We start from the raw sequence: 25,493 nt of genomic DNA, 5'->3' as shown, positions 1-25,493 counted from the left end.
ACTGGTCTGTAATTGCCGGGGATTTCCCTATTTCCTTTCTTGAAGAGAGGAATTGCATTTGCCTCTCTCCAGTCCTCAGGTACGACTCCAGTGGAGAGCTAGGATGAAAGATCTTCGCAAGTGGCGAAGCAATTGCATTTCTCGTTTCCCAAAGCAGCCTAGGACAAATCTGGTCCGGGCCTGGCGACTTGTCAATCTTAATGTTTGACAAAATTTTCAGCACATCAGCTTCCTTAATCTCTGTCCGTTCCAGCATGCGTACCTGCTCCTCAATGGTTTCATTCACTACAATGTCCTTTTCTTTAGTAAAGATAGAAGTAAAATACTCATTTAGGGCTTCCCCTACCTCCTCAGACTCCACACACAAATTCCCTATGCTATCCCTGATCAGCCCTACTCTTTCTTTGACCATTCTCTTATTCCTCACATAAGTGTAAAATGCCTTTGTGTTCTCCCTAATCCATTCTGCCAAGCCTTTCTCGTGCCGCCTCCTGGCTCTCCTCAGACCATTTATAAGCTCCTTCCTCCCCTGCCTGTAATCTTGTAGAGCTGAGCTTGACCCTAGCTTCCTCCACCTTATGTAAGCTACCTTCTTCCTTTTGACGAGAAGCTCCACCGCTGTCGTCATCCAAGGTTCCTTTATCTTACCATTTCTTGCCTGTCTCAGAGGGACATATTTATTCATCACTTGCAACAATTGTTCCTTAAACAGTGTCCACATGTCTATAGTGCCTTTACCATGGAACAATTGCTCCCAATCCATGCTTCCTAACTCATGTCTAACCGCATCAAAGTTTCCTCTTCCCCAATTAAATATCCTCCCATTTTGCCTAATCCTCTCATTCTCCATAGCTATGTAGAATGTGAGGCAGTTGTGGTCACTATCACCAAAATGCTCTCCCACCACAAGATCTGATACCTGCCCCGCCTTGTTTCCGAGCACCAAGTCTAGAATGGCCTCTCCCCTCGTCGGCCTGTCAACGTACTGAGTTAGGAAACCCTCCTGAACACACCTTACAAAAACAGCTCCATTCAAATCTTCTGCTCGAAGGAGGTTCCAATCAATATTGGGAAAGTTAAAGTCACCCATTACAACAATACTACTACGTCCACACTTTTCCAAAATCTGCCGACCTATGCTTTCTTCCATCGCCCTGCTGCTATTGGGCTTATGCCCGAAACGTCGATTCTCCTGTTCCCTTAATGCTGCCTGACCTGCTGCGCTTTTCCAGCAACACATTTCCAGGCCTATAGTAAACCCCTAACGAGATGACTGCTCCCTTGCTGTTCCTTATTTCCACCCATACTGACTCGGTAGGCAAATCTTCCTCGACAATGGAAGCTTCTGTAGCTGCGATACCCTTTAGTGACCCCTTAACTAACCAGAAGGAATGGGGAATTTGAGGTGGTTTAGAGAGGATTTGGGGAAACATGTTTTCCTGCAGAATCTTTTGGGGATCTCGAACTCACTGACCAAAAGTGTAGTGGAGGTGGGAGCTCTCTAAACATTCAACTATTTAGATACTCACTTGAAAAATCATACCATGCATGGCTATGGGTCAAATAATGGAAAATGGGTTTAGAACTGATGGCTATTTGATGGCTGGTACAGACATGATGGGCCAGAGGTCTCTTGCATGTTGTACAAACTCTATGAATATGACACACAGAACATGTCAATACATCAAAGATGTGATACTAAAGGGTCAATTGAAAAAAATCTAATAGGATCTGATGGTAGAAGAAAAAAATTCTAAATTCCTCATCGATTTAAAATGAAGGGAGAAGTTGGAAGAGTTTTTTCTTCAGAAAATTGTTTGGATGTGAAATATCCTACCAGAAAACAACGCTGAAAGTAGAATCCATTGTATGACTTCCCCAAAGAAATCAGCCAACTATTTGCAAACTAAAAAGAAATGAGGCAAGTTCTGGGACTTGGAATTTGCTCTTTTGGAGATTTGAATGACCTGTTTGAGCTTCAAATATTTTAAAGATGCATTTCAAGAAATTATACTTAAACAGAAGAGACAATTTTAAAATCCAGTTCCCTGAAAATCAGGCATATTGATTCACTGTAATTGAGAAGAAATTATCAAGTCTCTTAGGCTTCAAGCTATATCAATCTTAATGTGTAAGGATACAGCACTAATTAAAAAACTTACAAATGTAAAGTGTTAGATTGAGTCCCCATTCTGTGCGAATGTAAATAACATGTTAATTTCAGGGACAAAAGAGCAAATTGCCTCAACATTTTGACATTGCATGATACTAACATCACAGGAAAGGTGACCAGAGTAAGGAATCAATACATCAAACTCTGATTTAGGTTTGTTCTCTGGTTCAGTGCCTCACTTAATTTGTGTTAATATACAATGCTGAATCTTAATGATCAATAAACATCTCTTTAACATGCAACCCATTATGTCAGCTACCTTTCAATGTCTCTTCTACTACCTTATCTGTCTGCAATAAAAAACTAGAGATATTTAATTAGTGCAGTGAGGTGACAATAATCATTAATTTATGAATAGATGGTCTGCTGTAAAAGACAGACCAGTTTGCCTTTCATAGTTTTGAGACTGAGGAATAATATGAAAATAATTTGCAGCAGGCTTTTATACAACAAGCCTTTTGTTTCTCACTGACACATCAGTTACAAAAGCAAATTAGTTTGCCAGAACTCATTGCAACATTCATTGACAGAGATTTTATAGTGCTAAAATAACTAACATCTTGCATTCTGACAGTGAATGACCTGAACCTTAAACAAAACAAACTCTAAAGAACTGCAGATGCAAGAAGTTAGGAACAAAAAAATTGCTGGAAAAACTCTGCAGATCAGGCAGCATCTGTCCAGAGAAAACAGAGTTAATGCTTCATATCCAATGTCCCTTCTGAAATGCTCTCTTTGCGTAGATACTGCTTGCTCTGCTTGCAGCAGTTTCAGTTTTTACAACCAACTTTTCAAACAGATCATAAATTAAAACTCCCTGTATGGGTTCTACTCACTTTTCCAAAAACAGATTTTCCTGAATGGCCCTCCAACATGATCAAATGAAATAAACATGCTTTTACTGTCACTTGTTCCTTTGCTTTTTTTCATGGGATGACAGCATCCTTAATTGCTCTTGAATTGAATGGCTTGCTATGTAAGTCGAGTCAACCAGATTACTTTGGGTCTGGAATCACGTTGCCTGGATTGAGTGAGGATGACAGATTTCCTTCCTCAAAAAAAGGACTTCTAAATAACATAAGTGGACTACATGGGGTTTTTACAACAATTGGTGGATTGTTGGTCGCCATTACGGATAAGAAATTTTTACTCCAGACTAAACTGAAATTTAAATTCCAACAGCTACCATGGTGAGATTTGAACCCACACACCAAGGGCATTAAGCTCCATCATCTCTCCCTTTATTACATAGATACAAAGTTCAAGAAAATAATCATTGGCAAATTCTCAATTTCCAGAACGTAATCAAATTAAAATGACCTCAAAATTTACAGATTGGTTAAGCCTTTAGCAATTAATACTGTATTGCATGCTTGAAGCCTGGGAAAAAAAACTTTAGTAATGTAGAAGTAAACCATGTCCATGTAAACGAACTATGAAACCAATTTGTACACTGCAGGATCCAGAAAGGAGATTGGCACCCCTCTAGTTTAGGTTTGCATCTAAACTGGAGGGGCACCAATATCCTGGCAAGGAAGTTTGATAGTGCCACACAGGAGGGTTTAAACAAGTGTGACAGGGAGGTGTGAATGGGACCAGGTGAGTGGTAACTAGAACAGCAGGTCAGTAAGTATAAGGACTGGTAAAGAGCTTGAGACTATGGCAAACAGGGAGAGGTTGCTGACCTTTTCAACTGAAGGCTTGGACTGTATTTGTTTCAATGCAAGAAGTAGAATGGGTAAAACAGATTAATTTAGAGCCTAGATTAATGCATGCAATTAGGTTGTTGTTTCTGCTGCTATCACTGAGACATGACTGAAAGAGGAACAGGATTGGCAGCTTAACATTCCACAATATTGATGCTTTAGATGAGACAGGACAGAATGAAAGAGGTGGGGGAGTTACATTATTGATTAGGGTGTCTTGCATTGCATTAAGGTTGACAAGTCCAGACAGCCAAATGTGATCTATTCCAGGATACTGTGGGAGGCAGAGGAGGAAATAGCTGGGGCCTTAACAGATGTCTTTTCATCCTTTTTGGCATCAGGCAAGGTTCCAGAAAACAGGAGAATGGCCAATGTTGTCCCTTTGTTTAAGGAGAGAAACAGAGATAATCCAGGTAATTACAGGCAAGTGACTTAGACATCAGTGCTGGGTGAAGATACTGAGATAGGATTTATTTACATTTGGAAGCATAGGACTTCTTAGTGATAGGCAGCATGTGTTTGTGCAGGGATGTTTTTGTTTTGTTTTTTGAGGTGGTCACCAGAATAATTGAAAGGATGGTAGTGAATGTTATCCACATGGACTTTCATAAGGCATTTAATAAGGTACCTCATGGCAACTCGTACAAAAGATGGAGTCTCATGGGATCCAGGGTGAGCTGGCTAGAAGGATGCAAAACTGACTTGGACATAGAAGACAGAGTAGGAGTGTAAGGGTGTTTTTCAGAATGGAGATCAGTAACTAGTGGTGTTCCACAGGAATCAGTGCTAGGACCTTTGTTGTTTGTAATATGTGTGTAAGTCATCTGGAGGAAAATGTAAGTGGTCTGATTAGTAAGCTTGCAGATGACACCAAATTGGCAGAGTTGCAGATAGTGAGGAAGGATTGTCAAAGCACACCGCGGGATATAGATGTTTTGCAGATTTAGGCAGAGAAATGGCAGATGGAGGTGATACATTTGGAAGATCAAATTCAAGTGTGATTTATACAATAAGTGGTAGAATCTTTAGTGTCATCCTGTCCCCATCCCCCCTCAGTTGAAGCTAAATGCTCAGACACAGTATAGTTTTACCTCCTTCATCTTTAATCTGGGCCCTGGAGGGAGAGAGAACGATCACCCATGTGCACAGAGACATGAGTTCACGGTCTTCTCTGGAACAGCAGTTTCTCAATTAACTATATAGTCATTTTACAAGGTGGAGCATCCAGATAAGGCAACATACATATTGACTGGGTGACCGTTACAATCAATGAGGATCAACAGTATAAAGATTAAGCCATCTGCTGTTACACAATGAATAACTGGCTTCACAATGAATGCTTTGCACCTTGTTAATTGAAGTTACATATATTGAATGCTACCTCATCTTGTTAAATGGCTCTACATAATGAATGCTTTTCCACCTTGTTATCCATTACCCTTGCCTGCAGCACCTCATTGTTAACTTAAGTTCTTATTTGATCTGAGTCATACTCAGCTGAATCTCTTGTTTCACAAAACTCAGAAGTTAACTCTTTCCCTGCCTGTTTATACCCTATACGCATTCTCATTAGGAGCCCTGACAGAGGGATCTGGGCATACCAGGTCCACAGATTCTCTGAAAGGCGAGTAAGGTGGTCAAGAAGTCATTCTTGCCTTCATCAGCCGAGGCATTGAATATAAAAGTTGGTAAGTTATGTTCCAGCTGTACAAAATTTTAGTTAGGTCACATTTGGAACATTGCTTGCAGTTCTGGCATTGCTAGCAGTTGCACTACTGAAAGAACATAAGATGCTTTAGAGGTGGAGCAGAAAAGATTTACCAGGATGTTGCATGGTTTGGAGGATTTGTTGTGAGGGAGAGGTTGGATAAACTCATTGTTTTCACTGGAAAGACAGAGGCTGAAGGGTAACCTGAGGGAGCGTTCCTGAACAAAGAGACCTTGGAGTGCAGGTTCATAGTTCCTTGAAAGTGGAGTTCCAGGTAGATAGGATAGTAAGGCGGCATCTGGTATGCTTTCCTTTATTGGTCAAAGCATCAAATATAGGAGTTGGGAAGTCATGTTGTGGATGTACAGGACATTGGTGAGGCCCCTTTTGGAATATTGTGTGCAATTCTGGTCTTCTTCCTATAGGAAAGATGTTGTGAAACTTGAAATGGTTCAGAAAAGATTTCCAAGGGCGTTGCCAGGGTTGGAGGGTTTGAACTACAGGAAGAGGCTGAATAAGCTAGGGCTGTTTTCCCTGGAGCATTGGAGACCGAGGGGTGATCTTATAGAGGTTTATAAAATCATGAGGGGCATGGATAGGGTAAACAGACAAAGTCTTTTCCCTGGCTTGGGGAGTCCAGAACTAGAGGGCACAAGTTTAGGGTAATAGGGGAAAGATTTAAAAGGGAACTAAGGGGCAATGTTTCCATGCAAAGGGTAGTGTATGTATGGAATGAGCTGCCAGAGGAAGTGTTCATCATTTATATAAATGATTTGAATGTAAGAGGTAGAGTTAGTAAGTTTGTAGAGGACACCAAAATTGGAGGTGTAGTGGACAGCGAAGAATGTTACCTCGGATTACAACAGGGCTGAAAATGTGTTGCTGGAAAAGCGCAGCAGGTCAGGCAGCATCCAAGGAACAGGAGAATCGACGTTTCGGGCGTAAGCCCTTCTTCAGGACTTTCCTCATTCCTGAAGAAGGGCTTATGCCCGAAACGTCGATTCTCCTGTTCCTTGGATGCTGCCTGACCTGCTGCGCTTTTCCAGCAACACATTTTCAGCTCTGATCTCCAGCATCTGCAGCCCTCACTTTCTCTCTCAGATTACAACAGGATCTTGATCAGATGGGCCAATGGGCTAAGTGGCAGATGGACTTTAATTCAGATAAATGTGCGGTGCTACATTTTGGGAAAGCAAATGTTAGCAGGACTTATACACTTAATGGTAAGGTCCTAGGGAGTGGTGCTGAACAAAGAGACCTTGGAGTGCAGGTTCATAGCTCCTTGAAAGTGGAGTTGCAGGTAGATAGGATAGTGAAGGCGACGTTTGGTATGCTTTCCTTTATTGGTCAGAGTATTGAGTACAGGAGTTGGGAGGTCATGTTGTGGCTGTACAGGACACTGGTTATGCCACTGTTGGAATCTTGCGTGCAATTTTGGTCTCCTTTCTATCAGAAAGATGTTGTGAAACTTGAAAGGGTCCAAAAAAGATTTACAAGGATGTTGCCAGGGTTGGAGGATTTGAGCTACAGGGAGAGGCTGAACAGACTGTGGCTGTTTTCCCTGGAACATCAGAGGCTGAGGGGTGACCTTATAGAGGTTTACAAAATTATGAGGGGCACATATAGGGTAAATAGACAAAGTTTTTTTCCCTTGGGTCAGGGAGTCCAGAACAAGAGGGCATAGGTTTAGGGTGAAAGGGGAAAGATATAAAAGGGACTTAAGGGGCAACTTTTTCACTCAGAGGGTGGTACGTGTATGGAATGAGATGCCAGAGGAAGTGGGAGGTTGGTGCAATTGCAACATTTAAGAGGCATTTGGATGGGTATATGAATACGACGGGTTTGGAAGGATATGGGCCGGGTGCTGGCTGGTGGGACTAGATTGAGTTGGGATAATTGGTTGGGCTGAAGGGTCTGTTTCCATGCTGTACATCTCTATGACTCTATGGTGGAGGCTGGTACAATTATAACATATAAAAAAAGGCATCTAGATGGCTATATGAATAGGAAGGGTTTAGACAGATTTGGGCCAAATGCTGGCAAATGGGACTAGATTCATTTAGGATATCTGGTCAGCATGGATGAGTTGGACCGAAGGGTCTGTTTCAATGTTGTACATCTCTATGACAGAGATCGAAAAAATTATGGGGGTAGATAGTCAGAGGCTGTTTCCCCAGTATGAAAAGTTCAACTACAAGAGGTTCAAAGGGGAAAGTTTAAGGGAGAAGTGCACGGAAAGTTTTTCACAGACCGTAGTGGGTGCCTGGAATGCACCTGCTAGTGGAAGTGGTGGAAGCAGGCACGTAAACAACTTTTAAGGCATATCTTGATAGATAAGTTCATGAAGTGAACAGAGGGATGAAACAACACATATGGACAATATGCAGTAGGTCTACATGAGGGCTCAATCAGCGCTGGCTTGGTGGGCTGAAAGGCCTGTTCCTGTGTTGTAATGTATATAAATAAGATAACCAGTTAATTGTGTTTTTCTTGGTAAGGGTGGAATAATGGTTAGTACATCAGAAGAACACTCTGCATTAGATTAATTAGTCATTTATAGCCAAAGATCGACAGTATTGATTTAACTCCTGATCTGAAGACTATAGAATACAACAATTCAGTGTTGGTCCAGGTTGTGCGGTCAAGTCCATCAGAGAAAAGGGGGTTAAGGCTGATAGATATTTGAACCAATGGCCTTCTGACTGAGATTTAAATATGTTAGAAGTGAAGTCAAAAAGGACTAGATTTAGAAATAGGTCATTTAGAATCAATAACATTTTTAAAAATCAGTCTTAAAATAATTTTCCAGCAGACAGACAGTCTGATTATTCAGCTCTCATATGGACGAGTCACTGACCTGCTCCAAATGAGTCATTAATCCAAGGTCCTGACAGCCCCATCAATGTACTTACTATAATCCTACAGCACTACTTCAAAAGAGGTGTGGAATTATCCCTGGTGTACTGATCTCCAGAAAAGAAAGCATCTGGTCATTACTCATATCGATCATTGTGAGAATTTGATTAGTGAAATTTGCTGTCACTTTTCCTGCTTTGCCCAGTGGTTAAGTTTGGTTTTGAAGTGCTCTGGGTGCCCTGTAGGGGTGAAACATGCCATATAATTACAGATGTTCCTTGTCTGATTTCAATATGTATCAAGTTGGTGAGAAAATCACCAAGAGCCCAAATATAATATGTTGCTAGAAACTGATGCAATGACTGGTGCAAGTTAGCCTAATTGCTGATTTCTGTAGATGTCAGTCAATAGCAGAGCAAGATATTTCCATTGACAGTGCAGGAAATTTCAGGACATCCCAAATTGCTTTCCCCCTCCACTTTGATTGCAGCACACCTCCCTCGTCACATCTTTGGACTCTTGTCCTATCAGCATTCCCAAGGCCTTGTAAGATTAACTACGATTCAATCTCTTATCTATTACCCAATCACAGCACACTTTAAGGCTGTACTTCCCTCACCCACCTTTTTGTTCAAAACATATTACATATTTAATTTTTCCTGGATCAGGTGAAAGGGAATCAACCTGAAACGTTAACTCTCTCTCCAGATGCTGCCTAACCTGCACAGTCTTTCCATCAATTCTTGTTCACGATATTCCTAGGCCTTTGTCCAAGAGGTGCAGCAATTATTAAATAATTGAATGGGTTGGACAAATATTTGTAAAAGAGCATTACTGATTTTCTTCTATTGGAATTAATGACAATAACAAGGAAAATAGAGATTTAGAATTCATAAGCCAACTTCATAACACTCACAGAACAAACATCCAACTTCAAACGCAGAATGCGATTCTCACTGCTAACGACTGGGGGACAGTTTGATACAAATCTTACTTTGCAATTTTGGAGTAGTTAGCAGACTTAGTATTGCTGGTTAAAATTAGTTTGGCACAAGATTGCTCGAGAGCTGCGTATACTTCGAAATGCTGGCACGACTGTTAAAGCAACAAATTAGTTTTCAGAAACAAAAGAACCCTGCATAAAACCCCATAAAAGGCTAGATAAAATACCAAGCCTGAGTACATACATCATGCAAATTTCTTTTGAAAAGGAAAATGCAATATATATGCAGATATACAACATACAATTGGCCAATTAATTTATGCTTGTTATCACCCAATGGTAACCTAACAATCAAATCTTGAAAGAAAATCAATAATTCCACAAAGAAGTGAAAAATAATGAAGTTTATTGCCTGTTGTGTGTAAAGCAGTACATGAAAACACAAGGAACCCTTCCAGGTTCCAAGTTATTTCAAGCTATGCTCACATGCCAGCTGGAGTTTCATTAGGTTACTAAATGGGAACAAGGAGAGATTTCACATACACATATACATTCACCTCACCTTAAGTATAATAAATAAATTGAGCTAGTTCATTCTGATGTGCATTACAATGGCGAATAACAAAAGCAATGGATTAATGGTTCAAATGACATTTTCTAATTCTAGCTTTGTCTTATTTAGGCAGATTTCCTCACCATTTGGAAGTCTGAAAAGAAGTACTCAAAGTTGAACAAGGTTCATATTAGGCTGACTCTTTCCTCTAAAAAGACAAGATTTCATCACCAGATATTCAAATTACAATACAATTAAACACTGTTGAGAGAAAATCATGATTTAAGAAAAGAAAATTTTCACTACTAGATAACAAAATAGTAGAATTATGCAATATGCAAATAGGTCATTCAGCTGATCAGGCTGGTGCTAGTTTCAATTCAAATACTTCATCTATCTACCCCCACTGTAGTTGACATTGTCAACTTGACATCATCAACTTGACATCATCAGTTTTGCACGAGATCAGGGAATCCCAAATGTCATAAATCAATACTTGCCTGAGCTAAAACCAGAAAAATTTAATGAATGAATGAATGAATGAATGAGAGAGATTATTTTATCGTCACGTGTATTTGAAAACTGTTTTGTTACCACAATCTGGCTCCATTTTGGATTACAAAATGAATAAAAGCAATTATTTAGATAGAACTGCATCTTCTGATTAATTGACAAACCAAATATAGAAAAATAAGAAATAATGTTCAACTTTACAATCCCTCCTATCTTAGCATGGCTCTAGGTTTCCTTAAGGTCTCCGGAGTTTTTGGTAAGGTGTTCCAGTCTCCAAGTTTCAATGAGTCACCTAATGTTCTGAGGAAGGATCACCTGACCTGAAACTTTGATTTCTTTTCACAGATGCTGCCAAACCTGCTCAGCTTTTCCAGCAACTTTTGTTTTTATTGCTAATGAGTCCCCATTCCAAGTTCAGCTGATGTCTCAGGACTCCCTGCTATCTCACCAGAAATCCCTGCTCAGGGCCTCGCAACCATGAGCCACCGCTACCTTTGCCATGAGTCCCACTCCAGCCTCCTCTGTGATGACATCTCTGCCACTGCCAAGATGATGAATAAAGAGAAAAATAAATAAGACAAAAAGGAAAAAGAGGAAGCATGTGGCCGACCTGGAGCAGACAGGCTCAGGAGCCCAAACACCACCTACCATGCTGGTGCCCCCATTTTGGATCCAATAGATTATTTATCTCACAGGTGCCAACTTGTTGCACCCAAAATGTCTCCATATTTGCCGACATGAGTCTCTACACTTAAGTATCAATAAGTTAAAATTTATTAGACGTTGCCAAGAGATAGGACAAGGATCAGTATAACTACCAAAGAAAGCAAGAGTCCCCAGAAGAAGTATCATTTTGCTTTGCTGTTGGATACTCAATTTACACTTCATGAGTTAAGTGTCAAAGCAAAACTGATACCACTTTGCTTAGCACATAGGCTGTTGCATAAGTATTTTCTGAGTCAAAATCCTGGACTTCCTTCAATGGCATTATGGGCCAACCCACAGCAGGTGGACAGCATTGGTTCAAGGAGGCACTTACCACCACCTTCTCAAGGGCAACTGGGGCCGGACAATAAATGCTGGCCAAACAGTAATACCTACTGCAATAAATGAAACAAGGCTACGCTAGCTTTACCAAGACAACATAACCACATCTATTAAGAACTTCATCTGCTTTTCCTCCCCAGGAATGTATGGAAACCACAAAAACTTGAATTTTCCATTTTATAATATTGGGAAGAAAAAGGAAGAAGAATATAAGAATTAGGAGCAGCAGTAGGCAATTCAGGCCTTTAAGCTTCCTTCACCATTTGATATGATCGTGGCTGATCTCATCTCAGCCTCAACTCCAGTTTCCTGCCTGCTCTCTATTACCCTTTGGCCCATTACTAATTAAAAATCTATCACCCCCCCTTCAAATTTACTCCATTTCCCAATATCCACCACACTTGTGTAGTGAATTACAGACTTATGACCTTCAGAGAAGTAATTTCCCCTTATCTTTGTTTTAATCTGCTGCCCTTTATCCAAAAACTATGACCTCTCAATATCCCATCTCATGTGAGTAGACATCTTTTCTACATCTATTTTGTCAACCCCCTTCAGCATCATACATCTCTCATTATTTATAGGATCTTACATACCACCTCTCTTTCCAGACAGTATAGGCCTAAACTGCTCAATCTCTCAAGTTAAACACCTAATTTCTGGAATCAATCTGGTGAACTTTCTCTGAATTGCCTCCAAAGCAACTACATCCTTCCTGAGGTATGGGGACAAAACTGTTCAATGCTCCAGCTGCAGTCTCACTAATGCCTTGTACAATTGCAGTAACACTTTGCTACTTTTACATTCTATTCATTTAGCAATAAATGCCAAAATTCCATTTGACTTCCTCATTACCTGCCGAACATGCATACTAGTTTTCTGCAGTTCGTATTTGAGGACACCTAGAGCCCTTTACACGGAAGCACTCAGAAGTTTACTAGAACGGAGAACCTCATTTATCCACGTTAAACTTGATTGCCAAATTTTGATCAATTCACCTAACCTATCCATAACATAAGTAATTTCTTTTCCTTAAAACTTTCAGATTTTGTTTATTATTAGTATAAAACCTGCAGAGGTTTTATTCCCCCCTCCCCCACCCACCATAGCAGGGATGATTTACAATACAGAAATAAAATGGCATGATGGATAAGTTCAACACTGTGAATAAACAGTATTGGTTTTTTTAAAAAGTGGCAAGTGATATCCTACCAGCAACACAAAACAACTGAATTTTCAACACATTAAAATAACCCGTACATAATCTCTGCAGTCAACATATGTCTGGAACATCTGAAAAATCTATTTGTAGCTTAGTAACATTAACAGCTAACACATGGGATTAAGTCCTTGTGATGAAACTGCACCATATGGTACTTAGTGGACAAAACTAATCTTGTGACAGCATATCAAAGTACAGTAATGACATTTTTAAGTCAAAGAAATCTGCATCAGAGCCCAATCAAATTGTTTCTCTAGTTAAAGTGGACAAAACTTTATTTGGTGACTTTACTGCAAAGAATTTAAATTCCTCTTAGCTCAATGACTTTCAATGTTATATCAGCAACAGAAATACTCATGTTTGTTAACAATTAGACTTTGATAAATTGTCCATTATTTCTTAGATGCGACAACAAGTGACTGACTTTTGGCTTTCTCCTCCCCTTTAAACCATAAAAGTAACTTGCCAAAATCCCAGGTGCAACCATAATTACTACTGGATTTCTTGCATATCTATTCTTCAAAGGATGCTTAGGATGGCTGTGTACTGCCATAGCTATTGGTTTGGACAATATTTTGGCAAATGTACTGAAGACAACATGTGCTCCATTACTTGCCATGGCCCCTGTCAAGCTGTTCCTGTACAGCTAAAACAGCTTGCTGACAATTTGGAAAAGTGCCCAGATATGCCCTGTATACAAAAGTGGGACAAATCCAACCTGGCAAATTACTGTTCTCAGTCTACTCTCAGCATCTTTCAACACTTTACTGATTATCATCAACAGTGCTACCAAAAACTTGTTTAACAATAACTGTCTCACGGATGCTCAGCTTGGGTTGGCCAGGGACAATCAGCTCTTAACCTCATTGTGACCTTGGTGAGAGTGTGACCATCCTTGACATCAGAGCCTCGCTTGAATGGGTGCAGCATGAAGGAGCTCTAGCAAAACCAAAATCAATGGAAATCTGAGAGGATACTCTTCACAGATTAGAATTATACTTGACACATAGGAAGGCAGCTGTGGTTGTTGGAGGTCAGTCATAAAGGCAGAAGTTAGGCTATTCAGCCCACCGAGTCTGCTCCATCATTCAATCATGGCTGAACAGACTCATCCCGGCTTTGTAGATGTGTACAGACATTTCTGTAGGAGTTCTTCAGCATAACATCCTGGGTTCAACCATTTTCAGCTGCTCAATCAATGATTTTCCCTCTATCATAAAGGCCAAAAGTGGGGATAAGATGTAGGAGCAGAGTTAGGCCGTTCTGCCCATCAAGTCCGCTCTACCATTTGATCATGGCTGACGTGTTTCTCAGCCTCATTTTCTTGCCTTCTCCAATTGAAGCAAGTTTCTTAAAGGAAATCTGAGAAAGAATTTTTTTTCACCTAGACAGTGGTTAAAAATATGGAAGGTGCTGCCTGAGGAAGTGGTGGTACAAATATTTGCACAACATTTAATAAATATAAGGATAAACATTTAAAATGAGAGGGCATAGCAGGTGTGTTTGTTGCTCAGCATAGCCTTGTGGGCTGAAGGGCCTGTTTCTAGCCTGTATGACCCCATGATTCTATTCTCCCTGTAACCTTTGATCTCCTTATTATTCAAGAATCTATCTCTGGCTTGAACGCACTTGATGACTAGGCCTCCACAGCCTTCTGAAACAGTGGTTCCACAGATTCATTACCCTGTGCCGGAGGGCTGTCCCCTCAGTTCCTCGTTTCTTCTACTGGAAACACCTTCCCCATCAACTCTATCCAGACCTCTCAGTATTCTGCAAGCTTCAGATGAGATCGTCCTCATCCATCCAAACTCTATTTAGTACAGACCCAGAATTCTCAACAGGTCTTCATATGATTAGCCTTTCATTCCTGGGATCATTCTTATCAACCTCCTCTGAACCCACTCCAAGACCTTCCTTAGATAAGGGGCTCAAAACCACTCACAATATCCCAAATGTAGTCTACTCATTGATTATTCCAATTTTCAGCACATCCACAACTCAAATACTAAAGCATTCTACGTGGGGTGGCACAGTGGCTCAGTGGTTAGCATACTGCCTCACAGCACCAGGGTCCCAGGTTCGGTTCCAGTCACGGGCGACTGCCTGTGTGGTGCTTGCACATTCTCCCAGTGTCTGCGAGAGTTTCCTCCATGTGCTCCGGTTTCCTCCCACAGTCACAAAGACGTGCAGGTCAGGTGAATTGGCCAGTGCCCATAGTGTTAGGTGCATTAGTCAGAGGGAAACGGGTCTGGGTGGGTTACTCTTCAGAGGGTCGGTGTGGACTGGTTGGGCCGAAGGGCCTGTTTCAACACTGTAGGGAATCTAATCATAAAAAAAACTCACCTGCTGACTCCCTAAAGCCTATACATCTACAAGGTGTGATGGAACATTGCCTATTTACCTGTATGAGTACAGCTTGAACAACAGACAAGAAGTGAGACACCAACCAGGACAAAGAGGCTTGCTTAATTAACGCACCAAAAAAACACTCATTCTCTCCACCCAGTGATGAACAATAGCAGCAGTGTATATACCACCTACAAAGTGCATTGCAGAAATTTACCTAGTCTCCATAGGTAGCACTTTCAAGAAGGCAGCAGTTACATGGGAAAACTACCAGCTGCACTACTTTCTCATCAGCAACAATGGATGAGAAATAAATGTTGAAATAAATCATGAGTGAATTATCGAAGTCTAGATAGTTGGAGGAAGAATCAAATCCAATAGTATTGCAATTATTCAATTGTCCAGCCAAATGATCTAACCAGCTACCTGCTTTGCTTTAATTATTTGATAAATGGGTGTCTGAACACATCAGTGCATTTCTTCAGCTTTGGAAATTCAGACAGATCATACACAACAGCCTTTGGATACTGAAGCGTACACCAATATTAACTGGCGTAGAATTTTCCAAAAAATTCATAAAACTACATAAAATACATCAAATTGCATTAATTTTATAGTTACAGGAAAGAAGCAATTTCGTGTATATTACGCATTAACAATGACAGACTAACTCAGTCATTAGTTTATCATCAGCTGATGCTGCAGCTGAGAACATTAGAGGGGGCAAGAATTAAACAAAAGGAAATCTCAACATAATACTGTTCTAAATAATCTTTTAAAATTCAAATTAATGAGGAAATGATCAATGCCACAATGAACAGACCAAACAAACTTTCTTGTTAAAGAACTGTTGGAGGCATTCTAATATATCTTTCAGCTGCCAAAATACTTATTCACAATACACAACAGGATTTCAATGAGGGAGCAGCTGACTCATCTAAATTCATTAGAAGGAGTATTGCTGAAACTAAGATACTTTGTCAAAGCTTTTCACCTTGCACTCATTGGCATTTCTTGGGAATTGCCCCATGTACTCTCACAATATAAGTGTGGCTTTCCTTCCTGCAAATATCTTGGACAGTGCAAGATGAAAAGGTTTTCGGGGAAAAAAAGTCTTCTCTCAGCAATGCTCAAGTTTTGCACTTCCAAGAAACTATCTTATAAAGATGTTGTCAGCTCCTGAAATAAATCAGTACTATTGTGCACATTTGCTTACAAAAGTCTTGAATGGATCATAATGTAATATAATATGATAGTGAGAAGGGCAGAACCTAATTCTCTGACCCCATCAAAATGTCTGTAGTACTTCATGCTGCTGAAAATGTGTTCAATGATTGCCAACATTACTCAAGCATGAACATTCCTCACCATGGGAATTTTCCATGAAGTAAAAAAGAAAACATCATCAAATGCATACTGAGATCAGGCAAATTCCCTTACATGGAAATGCATGTACATAGAAAAATCCTAAAATGTGATTGCAACACAATAATAGTGTATTTTCTTTGGTTGCTCAACAACACGTTTTACCACAAATGGATTGAGGACAAAACAGATTCTTGTACCTAATCTCAGATATGTCATTATGAGAGGCAACAATTGAGACCTGGGAATTCAGTGTCCTCCATTGGGCAGCGTATATTTTAAATAGTGGAATAGTTCTGTCTAGCTAAAATTTCCAAATGACAGAATAGAGATAAAAATAGTACATAGCAAGTTAGGGTGCATTGGTAGTTTCATGGTCATCTGAATCACAAAATGTCCCGAAAATGAATTCTCTCACAGCCAATATTCAGGCAGAGGCTAACTGCTTCAAGCTGGCTCCTTGGAAATAATGTACACATCTATAATCATATCACACCCTTATCTAAATCATGTCACATACATTTAAACAATATCCATGCAAATACATTAATAAAAAGTCCTGTTTAGATCATTTAATAATTTGTGCAATTTCAATTCAGCAACTTGAATCATTTGTTTTCAATTTGTTGGGAAAAATTGTCAACAAGTATCACTTTCCAGTATTTAAAAATTGTTTTATTAAACATTGTGAGATTTAATAACCAAAAACAAACAGCTGACAATATTTTTTCCCCATCGTTATTGTATGCTTTGAGAACTGGCACTGAAGAAAAACAAAATCACATTTATCTCTTCAACAACAAGCCACCAGCAAAACCACGTTGAGCAATCAAGTTCACTTGTTCACAATTTAATGACAAAAATCTGTTCAGCACTGAAACAATTTCTGGATAAACTACTATTCTCCAATTAAAGCAGTTACAGTAAGTGTTCAGAATCACACCTAGTAGCAGCAAAAAGTATGGTACAGCAGAGTGGTAACCAATACACAATGCATTTGTGAAGCTGCCTTGATAATATTCCATTATACAATTAAGTTTTTAAGAACTGAAAAATCAAAGATGTGACTACAATGTCAAAACATTGTGAAAACAAACTAAATACAAACTTTATTTACACTAGAGGATTTTAATAAGTAGCTGTTGTTGTCTGAAGAATGGGCATCTAAAAACATTGACAGCCACAAAAGGAAATATTAAAATAGGCAATCTAAATTTTGTTTGAAGTGGTAGCTTTTAAAGGGTAGTTTAAAAAGGAGGAGGTAGAAGTGGAGATTTAGAGGGGGAATTCCAGAGCCTCGGGCCCAAGAGCCTTCAAAAAGGGAAAAGTGATGAAATTCAGGGAACATAAGAGGCAAAAAATTGCAAGAGCTGTTAGGTTCTTTTTCTTGGGATTCTTACACACGTGATACAACTGCAATATGCTAACTTCTGTTAGCAACCAAACTTTATTAAGTACAAGCTTTGGAGGATCACTTAACACTCTTCACAATGCTTGCAGAGTGTGTCAAGCAAGGCTCTGAACAAAGGAACCAAATCTCACATCACAGTTAAAAAGCCCACAAGACAACCCCCACAGTCACATGCCACTCAAGACACAAGACAGTAACCTGATCATCTCCAGAAACAATGTAATGTGAATCATCCCCTAATGGCAGGATCTGTTGTAAATAGTTTTTTTTTTAATTACAGGATGTGGTCAGAATTTTAATTGCAAGGTTCTTACTGATTCTGAATAGGAGATGATAATGCAAGTTTACTCTGAATACTAGATGATAATACCTGTAAGACAGAGAAACATACCACCCCACCCCCCAGGTGAGCAGGTCAGCAGAGCAAACTAACCCCTTAACATCTCAGAGCAAAGAGACTTTGAGGGTTCCAAGGCTGGAAGAAACTATAGATATAAGAGAGACAAGGCCAAAGACGAATTTGAGCACAAAAGATGTGAATTTTAAAAACAGCACTTTATAAAGTGCAACAAACAGAATGGGAGAGGGTAAGGATAACAGATTTGCTTGCTTGATCTAAAATTATATAGAAAGCAAGTGGCCCACTTAGTTTGAATTTAATTCAGTGGACTGCATGATAGTATTAGAGCACCATTGAAGGTTGATGAATTCCAGTCCAACATATAATAAAATGGTTTTTGTTTGGAAACTCTAACCTATAGGTTTATGCAATTGCATATACCAGCATACCATCCCAGGGGAAAAGTGAATAATTTCAAGTACTTGGGGTCAATGGTAACAGAAATTGGAAGTAAGAATCAATTTAGTAAGAATAATTGGACAAAGTGCAGTGAAGTACTAAATGATAGAAAAGCATTATTGAAACTCAAAAATAAGACAGCTAAGAGACCAGCTCTGTTATATAGCAGAGAAACTTAAATGTAAAGGTAGAGGAGGAACAACTTGATAATAAAAAGGAAGCAGTGATGGATATGTGGAGTGACAAGAAGGGGCAGCATCAAGAGCTAGAACATCAGGGAGACAGTTGAGCAAAGAAAGTGATAAGTTGAGACTGAAGTAGTATGGTCATTGATAAGAGAACTTCCAGCTCGGCGAACAGAACCACAACAAGAGAGAAATAGAAAGAAAAGAGGGATGAAGTAATTAATGGGATGAGAGGAGAACCAGACAGAATGAACAGGGGTGAGATTGCAAGAGGAATAAGTCACAAAAAGATGGTGGAAAAAGAACAATAAATAGACTATGAAGCAATCAGGTAAGTGGTGGGCAAGTTGTTGGAGGGAATCCTAAGGGACAGGATTTACATGTGTTTGAAAGGCAAGAACTAATTAGGGATAGTCAGCATAGCTTTGTGCATGGGAAATCATGTCTCACAAACTTGATTGAGTTTTTTGAAGAAGTAATGAACATGATTGATGAGGGCAGAGTGGTAGACATTATCTATATGGACTTCAGTAAGGTGTTTGACAAGGTTCCCCATGTGAGACTGGTTAGCAAGGTTAGATCTCATGGACTGAAAAATGTGTTGTTGGAAAAGCGCAGCAGGTCAGGCAGCATCCAGGGAACAGGAGAATCGACGTTTCGGGCATAAGCCCTTCTTCTGGAAACAGGGAGAACTAGCATTTTGGATATAGAACTGGCTCAAAGGCAGAAGACAGAGGGTGGTGGTGGAGGGTTGTTTTTCAGACTGGAGGCCTGTGACCAGTGGAGTGCCACAAGGATCTGTGCTGGCTCCACTGTTTTTTGTCATTTATATAAATGATTTGGATATGAACACAGGAGGTATTGTTAGTAAGTTTGCAGGTGACACAAAAATTGGAGGTGTAGTGGACAGCAAAGAAGGTTACCTCAGATTACAATGGCATCTTGATCAGACGGGCCAATGAGCTGAGGAGTGGCAGATGGAATTTAGTTTAGATAAATGTGTGGTGTTGCATTTTGGGAAAGCAAATCAGAGCAGGAGTTATACACTTAATGGTAAAGTCCTAGGGAGTGTTGATGAACAAAGAGACCTTGGAGTGCAGGTTCATAGTTCCTAGAAAGTAGTCACAGGTAGATAGGATAGTGAAGATGGCATTCAATATGCTTTTCTTTATTGGTCAGAGCATTGAGTATAGGAGTTGGGAGGTCATCTTGCAGCTGTACAGGTCATTGGTTAAGGGAATCACTGAGTCAGGGCATTGTCTGCATAACAATTCCCCAGGATTAGGGCATTAGCATTATCTCTGAGATGATCTCATCCTGCCATTGAACCTGGGGTAATTTGTGACTGTGAGTAACTGGGGGTTGTCTTGAGTGGCATGCAACTGTGGAGGAGTGGCCAGAGCATCTGCAAGCATAACCACAGACCTGTATAAACGGAATGTGTTTTCTTTGTTCAGGGCCTCACTTTGACTCAACCTCGAACACCTGCGCGGTGGGCGGGCAGGCATCAAAGGGGGTCACCTAGCTTGTACAAGCTTTAATAAATTGTTTGCAGAAGTTGGGGTGTGCGAACTGCATCTCGTGTGGAAAATAACCAAATATATGATGGCATCAGTGGGATTCTAACATACACTGAGCTTCCAGGTGAACTGGATAAGCGATCATTTGAGTGTCGGTTGCGTGAGACAGATAGGCCCACAAGTTAAGCTTCACATTGGTCTCTCTCTCTCTAAATCTACCTTTCAGACGACCCCTCGTCTCCTGGGACTCGATGGTGATGGAATCTTTGAGGTAACACACACACTTGCACACCAATGCTTTGCGCGAAGCCAGGTTTTAAAAAGGGGCAAATCGGGGTTAGAGTCCTCCAGGTAAAAAGGAGTTTAATTTCAAGTGGCGAGATTTGAGGCTCTAGAGTAAAAAAATAAGAATTTGGTACTTCTTAAAATTGTTGCTTTTGTTCCCCACCCCTCCCCTTAGAAATACTTTTAGGCAACATGGCGTCACCAGAAAAAAGGGGAGAAAGTGGAGCCGATCCCTCGGGTACCGACAATAAAGTGCACTGACTGCTGGGGAAGCTTTGTCCGGGTTTTTGAGATGTGAACTCGACTCTGCAAGCCTTTGTTCTGGGACAAAGTGTGGCTTGGACTGTGGCGCCATGTGCTCTGCTGCAAGGTTTTGTCTGTAGGTGTGATTTCGTCGTGAGGGTACGGCTGGTCTTTCTTCACGGCCGCTTCCGGTAGTGGACTGGCGTTCCTCGGTCTAGTTCCGTTTCCATCGAGGTGAGGATGTTTTAGTGATCTTTTTTCTGTGTGCACACCAGGCACTGTGGGGTTCACTAGCTTTGGGAATCTTGGACCAAAGCTTTTGAGTTTTTTCTGTGTCGTGGTGTTTGATTCAGACTCTGTGAACGTGATTTATTTTTGTCTGACTCTGGTGTGCATCTTTTGGGGCCACGTCCTCCATCTTTTTAACTCCTTGCTTTCCATTTCATGGATCATCACCAGCTGAACTGAGGGAGGGAGGGTCTCAAATGTGTGTGTGTTTTCCCCCATATTAAAATGAGAAGAATTCTGGCCAGAGGCTCTTCAAAGAAAAAGAGAAATGCTGAAATTAAGGTTGTACTAATACTTGGGTCCAGGGGGGAAAGTTTCAAAGTAAATTATGCCCTGCATGACTGTTTGATTAAAATCTTTTGATTTGTTAAAATACTTGTTCAGAAAATCATTAATAACTGTTTTGCCTTGTTTGAATCAGTATCTCAATTCAATAGGTTTTGTGGGCTATGTCATAGGGCAGATCTTGTTTTAACATTGAAATTGTACAACATTATGTCCTTTTTAAAAATTATCAAACTTGTAACCTTAAAACAAATTGATTGAGTGCCTTGAACCCCTGACTTGTTTGAAATTCTACAATGCCTATTAAAAAAATGTTGGGTCTGTGGCCATGCTTTAGCCAGATGAGAGTTTTGTATTAAAATATCTTTGCGGCTGTGTTTTTAATGCAGAGTGTTCAAAGAAATGCTTTTTAAGTTTGACTTTAAGATTTTAGGGAATATTAGAACTAGAGGCTGAGCTGTTTCAGTTCTGTTAATTATTGTTGAGACTTCATTGGCCCCCTTAATATTTGGAGAACATATTTTAATATTCTGCATTTGTTTCCCACTAAGATTGGAGATTTAAATCTGAACTGTAACTGCCTCTTAAATGGCTAGAGCATATGAAACACTGTTGTTTTCTTGCTGTTCTAGATTTTGGAAATACTTTTCTTAACAGCTTTCATATTAGCCAAGCGTTAATCTGTTAAAGAAAAATAATTTTGAATAACCTGAATAGGGTCCTCCAAGGGTTTGATTTTAGGACCACTGATTGTTGTTTATAATTGTCTGAATTGTTGAGGCAGTGCAATTTAGTGTATGGATTTTATAAAACTTGATATCATAAGTAGTGAACAGAGAAATAGACTTCAAGAATTCAAAGAATGTTGAAATAGGCAGACACAATTTAGTGTAGTTAAATGTGTGACTATCTTCAGACTGATAACCACCCTTGGCAAGGAAGGAATGAGAGAGGAAATGCAAAGATATTTTCAGCAGCTAACAGTCTCTTGAGTTTCTCCATTCACAGGTAAAGCATGCTGTTGGACCACCGCCTACCCCTCCACAACCTGATCCAACTGATTCAAATCAGCTCCCCAGTCATGAGCATGAAAAGCAAAGAAGCTAACAACACAGTGATGATGTTTTTTGTCAGTGGCCTTCTTATGGACATTAAACCACATGAGCTTTACTTTGGCTTTCGATCATTTAAGGGATATGAAGGTTCACTGATCAAGGTAACATCACAAGCCAGTTGGCTTTGTTACATTTAACAGCAGAGTGGGAGCAGAAGCAGCAAACAATGCTGCGTTCACCTACACTGCTGCTATTGCACTGCACACTCAGATGCAATGGTATCCACCATCTGAAGCATCTCTGGAAGGATGGAAGTCTCGTGGGTTTTGTGAAGTATTTAACTGCCCTTATCCATGAATACAGATTTCTCAATGGAGTGGTGTGCAAGGACAGACTGAATTTTGTTTTCAGGTTGGACTTCACTGTAGGAGACTTTGGAGAACTGGCTTGTTTCCACATGACTTGGAGTGGGCAGAGTGGTTACTAAAGGACTGTGGATTTAACACCTTGGCTGGTGATTTTTTTTCCCCCACATGACACGATTCCTCAAATTCTATTTCCTGTATGGACTGGTAATTTTTATTGCTGTAATTATTGCATGCTGTGTATCAATAACTTGCTTAAATACTGGCTGGCAAAGTGTGTTGAAAGCTAGTAGTGTCATCTAGGTGGTTATCATGCAATGCTAAAATAGAAGAATGTAATGTTAAAAGATTAATGTCCAGAGAGATATTCCCATTTAATGTAATATTAAAGGGTTAAACTGCACTATCTTTAGATGAGGACAACAATCATGAAAAAATACAAATCACCCAAACCCCAATTGGACAGGCATTTGCTGCTACTCCCCCTTGCTACTGTCAAGTTAAACTATCGTTCAATCTCTTCCATTCAGAAATGCTTTCTGACCAGAGGTATGTTGCACCTGCATTGTCTTGGAGAATCAGAGTCAGGAAGTCATCTGCATAATGATTCCACAGGATTAGTGCATTAGCATTATCTCAGAGGATGATCTCATCCTGCCATTGTACCAGGGGTAACTTGACTGTGAGTAACTAGGGATTGTCAAGTGGCATTTAACTGTGGGGGAGTGGCCAGAGTATCTGTAAGCATGGCCAACTGGCCTAAATAAAGGGGATGTGTTTCTTTGTACCTCGCATGCCTGCAAGGGGTGTCAAATGGGGTCACATAGCTTGTACAAGCTTTAATAAACTTTAACTGTTTGCAGAAGTTGGCTTGTGTGAATTGCATCTCATATACGAAACCTAACAGACAAGGGTCTGTTTCCATGCTGTACATCTCAATGACTAAGAATAAGCACACAAATCTCCAAGCACATAAATATGTATATATCACAATAATATCAGATCAGAGTGAACCATGGAAAGGAATTCAAATTAAGTTTCAGTTAGCTCACAATTTATTGGTCAGAGTATGGAGTACAGGAGTTGGGAGGTCATGTTGTGGCTGTACAAGACATTGATTAGGCCACTGTTGGAATATTACATGCAATTCTGGTCTCCTTCCTTTTGGAAAGATGTTGTGAAACTTGAAAGGGTTCAGAAAAGATTTACAAGGATGTTGCCAGAGTTGGAGGATTTAAGCTATAGGGAGAGGCTGAAGGATGACCTTAGAGTTTTACAAAATTATGAGGAGCCTGGATAGGGTAAATAGACAAAGTCTTTTCCCTTGGGTCGGGGAGTCCAGAACTAGCGGGCATAGGTTTAGCGTGAGAGGGGAAAGATATAAAAGAGACCTATGGAGCAACCTTTTCACGCAGAGGGTAGTACGTGTATGGAATGAGCTGCCGGTGGAGGCTAGTACAATTGCAACATTTAAGAGGCATTTGGATGGGTATATGAACAGGGAGGGTTTGGAGGGATATGGGCTGGGTGCTGGCAGGTGGGACTAGATTGGATTGGGATATCTGGTCGGCATGAACGGGTTGGACCGAAGGGTCTGTTTCCATGCTATACATCTCTATGACTCTATGCCTATGGCAGTCTCAGTCAATGTTTGTCTAAAGCATCAATTCTGCTTCTGTCTCCTGGATGTTGCCAGCAACCCAGCATTTTCAGTTTTCAACCAAGAGAATTGTGCTTTCTTTTCAACTAGTGTCAAAGATTCTTTTGTATATCTTGAACATGACATGGAGGCACCGGTATTGGACTGGGGTGGAAAGTTAAAAATCACACACAACACCAGGTTAAGTACAACAGGTTTATTTGGAAGCACTGCTCTTTCAGATAGCTGTGGAACAGGATCATAAGACAGAATTCATAGCAAAAGATTAGTGTCATGCAATTGAAACAATATTTTGAACAAACCTAGACTGCTGTTAAGTCTTCCATTTTTTAGAAATGGTTGTAGATTTCGGTTCATTATGTAAATCCCAGAACTTCCTTCTCGAGATAATTTAAGGTTTTACAAAAAAAGTGGCATCTCAGCTCAGACAATCTATTAAGAGTGTGAGGTTCGAGTCTGTCCGTTTCCCAATCTTGAATCGGACTGGTTCTATTTCCAAAATAGGAATTCATAAAATTCACATGGGTTGACTGCTTGCAGGTTGTGTGCTTTTTGAGCAAAATAGAATGTATCTGCAAATACAAATATTAGCAACCATCACACATTTATGACTTAATGCAAAAGCAAAATATGGTGGATGCTAGAAATCTGAAATAAAAACAATTGTTGGAAATACTCAACAGGTCAGGTACCAGTGGATTTCAAATAAAGGTAATCTCAGTCTGAAATATTACTCCACTTTTCTCCATGCTGGGTGGTATGTTAAGTACATTTAGCTTTACCTTTATATTTGTGGTCCTTGTTTTAAGATTCTCCAACAGGTGGATATAAATGTCCAGAAATGTGTGTGTGTGTCTATCAGGACTGCTCAAATTCTTCAGTTTTTTAAAGGATAAATAACAATGTCTTTCTGCTAGTTAGAAGCTCAGTCACTAGGCAAAAGTGAGGACTGCAGATGCTGGAAA

General features: G+C 40.1%; 1 protein-coding gene and 1 long non-coding RNA gene across 2 annotated transcripts in view; one reads left to right on the top strand and one right to left on the bottom strand.

Moving 5' to 3' along the window:
• Nucleotides 1-25,493, bottom strand: part of zdhhc8b (zinc finger DHHC-type palmitoyltransferase 8b) — a 222,144-nt gene that overhangs the window by 86,523 nt on the left and 110,128 nt on the right. The window lies entirely within an intron of this gene.
• Nucleotides 20,287-22,622, top strand: LOC122562531. The gene is made up of 4 exons (XR_006315349.1): nucleotides 20,287-20,471; nucleotides 20,574-20,698; nucleotides 20,808-21,109; nucleotides 22,457-22,622. It is a non-coding gene; the product is annotated as an uncharacterized LOC122562531 (long non-coding RNA).

This window comes from Chiloscyllium plagiosum, chromosome 25, assembly GCF_004010195.1.
Source record: "Chiloscyllium plagiosum isolate BGI_BamShark_2017 chromosome 25, ASM401019v2, whole genome shotgun sequence".
NCBI lineage: Eukaryota > Metazoa > Chordata > Chondrichthyes > Orectolobiformes > Hemiscylliidae > Chiloscyllium > Chiloscyllium plagiosum.
Note: the sequence above shows the minus strand (reverse complement) of the source record. Positions and strands in the feature narration are given on the sequence as shown.